This window comes from Bombus impatiens, unplaced genomic scaffold (assembly GCF_000188095.3).
Source record: "Bombus impatiens unplaced genomic scaffold, BIMP_2.2 scf_0478, whole genome shotgun sequence".
Classification (NCBI taxonomy): Eukaryota; Metazoa; Arthropoda; class Insecta; order Hymenoptera; family Apidae; genus Bombus; species Bombus impatiens.
The window spans coordinates 477487-480954 of NT_176897.1; the positions used below are offsets into that span (position 1 = coordinate 477487).

Sequence of the window (3468 nt, forward strand, 5' to 3'; positions counted from 1 at the left end):
GCGCGCCGATTTTTCTTTCTCGCCGGTGATTTTCGCCGCGAAAAGGAAAACGAGCCGACACGCACACGCCACGTATCCACGCACCCTCGTGTCCTTGGAAAGTCGCGATCACGAGAGGCCTCCTTCACGGTTTCTGGCACTTGGAGCAGCGCAGGCTCGTTCGGCATGGCAACCGGCCGCGGAACCGGCCACCTACTCTCCGCTCTGCTCCTCTCCGTTCTAATCGAGTCGAGACGACAACCACGCCGTCCTTTCCAATCGATATCCGTCCTTTGTCGGGGTTGGTCGTGCCAACCGCACTGTACGTAAAGTTCGATCGTCGAACGCGATCGTTCGATGGAGGAAGAAACGCCGACGATGGACGAAGAAATCATCCGCGACGAAGCGCCAACCAGAGAAACGCGCAACGGAGGAAAAGTGCGCGTTAGTCTCGGCCTGAATCGCCGGCTAATACCTCTTCCTCGTCCCTTTCGCCTCCGCGCCGCCACCGCACGATAACAAGAAATTAAAATCGCCGCCGTCTCGCGAGCACCGAGACGCGCATGTGTCGAACGAAAGTCGAGTCGAAACTCGGGAGAGACTCGCGAGCTCATTTCGCTTTCTGCGCTTCGACCTTCCTTCTCGTTTCTTGCGCTTCGCCGTCGACCAAAGTTCTACGACGATGTCTTTCGAGTTGAAGCGCATTTCCTAGTTTTTCCTCGGTTTTCCCTGCGCACGAACATGATTTCGGAGAGGGATCGTAACGAACGAAACGCGTGTCGGTAGAAACGCGCGCGTTGGCGCTTCGTCGAAGCGCCAGGCTGAATATTCTAATGGCAGGGAAACGCGCGGCTGGAAAAAGGCCTAGATACACTTTCTTCGCTGTCGTTTGGACAGGAAACGTCGCGTCTCTTGCTCGCTGTCCTGCAAAAAACGAAATTTCTCTTTCTTCGTGTTCCCCTCTTCGAACTCGTTCAGACGCGTCCTCCGGTTTTCTTTTCTCTTGTTGCCACCCTCTCTCCCTCGAACGGTGGCCATTCGACCGATATTCGACCGTGTTCGTCCGATCGCGGCGACGTTTCGCGAGTTAAAAACGCGGGATCGAACGATCGATAGATCTCGAAAGGCTGGATGGGTCTCGCCGGTAGAAAGCGGAGGAAAGAGAACGCGACACACCGGCTCGTGGAAAATTGTGCCGTGGAACAAAAACAAAATCGACAGGGGACGCGGACCGCGAAAACGAAAGTGATGCTACGAATTTGCGCCAGATGAACGCGATATCGTTCTCGATTAGAAACTCACACGTTAACGAGTTAATCGTTGCGTAGAAAGAAAAAGGAGAATATTATTTTTTCTACTTCTCTCCGAAAGAAATTTTCATCTCGCACACGTACGAATTTCAATTTTCAACGGATCACGACGCTTCGTGTAGTCGCAGTTTACCGGTTCTCTGCGATTCTTTCGACGTTACTCGCTACGTATACTCGCGAACGTGCTACGTAAAGTAAAAATTGCGAAATTTTCAAAACGCATTTCGCGATGATTCGTACCATACTTTGCGCGGTGTGATCGTTTTTATCGAAATTCCGATAAACGCAATTCTCTTGCAATTTACCTACGTACGTGCAACAACGTAATCCCGGTTCGAAGCAACGATCGAAGATCGAAACGAAGATCGAAGTTTGTCTCGTGTACAGGAGACACCGCGAAAGGTAAAAATTGAGTCGCGCGAAGGACGAATGGGGGAAACGACGGCGGTTGATTCACGAGGAACGTTGCATCGGAAATAGAGCGCGCATCACGGAGAAGCGGAAAGTGACGTTCGGTGGCGTGGCATCGCGTGGCGTGGCGTGGCGTCGCGTCGAGGAAACAGGACGGGGCCGGTGGAGTCTCGGTGATGGATTAGAAATCGTACTTTTCCTGGATCGGGCGTCATCCCGTTCCAAGATCGGCGAGAGTTACGAGGTTTTCTCTCCCAGGCCGGCAGTGTCGGCCGTTTTTGCGCGAAAATAACTCTCGGCCTGTCCCCGGCTTCGCGGTGACTCCGCATCGTGGCGAGGGACGACAAATCGAGGATAGCGAGCCCGGTTTCTACGCGCGTACGTCGCGCTACCAACCCCTTTAACGCAGATGCGAACGTTCTCCGACCGTGGACCTAGCGAATTTCGCGCCCATAAATCACTCCTGCCCTCGGTGGCTAATCTTTCGACTTTCAAATATTCCCTCGTCTATGGAATTCAAATTTAAAGTTTCGCGAAACTCAAGCACGATGAATTTCTAAATTACTTTCGAAATTCACCGGTTGAATTTTTACGAAAGGGTCGTTGACGCATGGCCGTCGCTGTGCAAACGACGATAAAACTTCGAGACTGGTTATCCAAACTTGACGGACGAGCTCGATATCGATCCCGCGATAATTCGCTCTTTTAACCCTGCTGCGATTTTTTAATTTCCCTGCCTCCATCTTGCTTTCGTTCCAACCGAGAAGCCGGCTAGCTTTTGAGAAAAATACGGTTCCGTCTAAGACCGCGCAGCAACGGTTAAGGAGTCGTAAAGACCAAAGAATCGACCAGCGTAAATCCGAATCAAAGACGATCGCGAGACTCGGCGATGGTTGGAACCGAGATCCGACGAGAAAGCAAGTTTATCGCAGCGGTCGGTGTGTTTTCAGTTTTCTATGCAAATGCATGGACGATGATCGTCGCGTCGGTGCGCACGCGTAACGAATTCCTCGTTGTAAATGTTGGAACGATCTCGTATTCCGCTGGGTCGTTGATCGCAGCGCGTGAAGTCTGCGAAAAACGCTTTTCGGCAACAATGCAATCGCAGGTTCGACGGCAGGAAGTGCAATTAAGGCCAACCTGTTTTCACTTATCGAGGAAACGGATCCGAGAGCTTCTGGTTGGTGAACAAGCCCTTCGTACGCGGCTCGTTACGTTTCTAGGATGAAATCTCGAAATGGCCTTGATGGGTTGCCGTGCATACATTGTCAGTCTGCGATGGAAAAATCGTGATTCGTTTGACCGTCGTTCTACGATTTCTCGGAAATTGATCGATTCCATTTTCTGAAAAGAGATTCCTTTAGATTTCGGTATTAAAATACGATCTTTGGTTAGTCTTTTCAATTAATTTTTCGAAAATGAAGCAATCAATCCGAAGGAAGATCAGCCTTCGCCCGATGTGCGGCTGGTTCGTGTAAGTGCCTCGTGTAATACGTACGATACCTGCTACGATGATAAAAATATCGATATTTCTCTTAATGAGAAATTGATGGAGGAGTCGTGATTTCGCAATAATATCGAATTAACTGGTTTCAAAGAGCAAAAGATCATAATGCAGGGAACACGTTATTCAACGATTAATTACGAAAAGAAACAGATGTAATTCGATCGTGGAAGGAACGGTTTACGACGTTGATTCGAGGCTCGCCTAAACCCAACAAACACGATCTCGAAGATCGTTTTTTTCGGTTACAATGGAAGCGACGCC

General features: G+C 50.2%; 1 protein-coding gene across 5 annotated transcripts in view; it reads left to right on the forward strand.

The window, feature by feature from the left end:
* Positions 1–3468, forward strand: part of LOC100748014 (ecdysone-induced protein 74EF) — a 152379-nt gene that overhangs the window by 91152 nt on the left and 57759 nt on the right. The gene's annotated exons all lie outside the window — the stretch shown is intronic.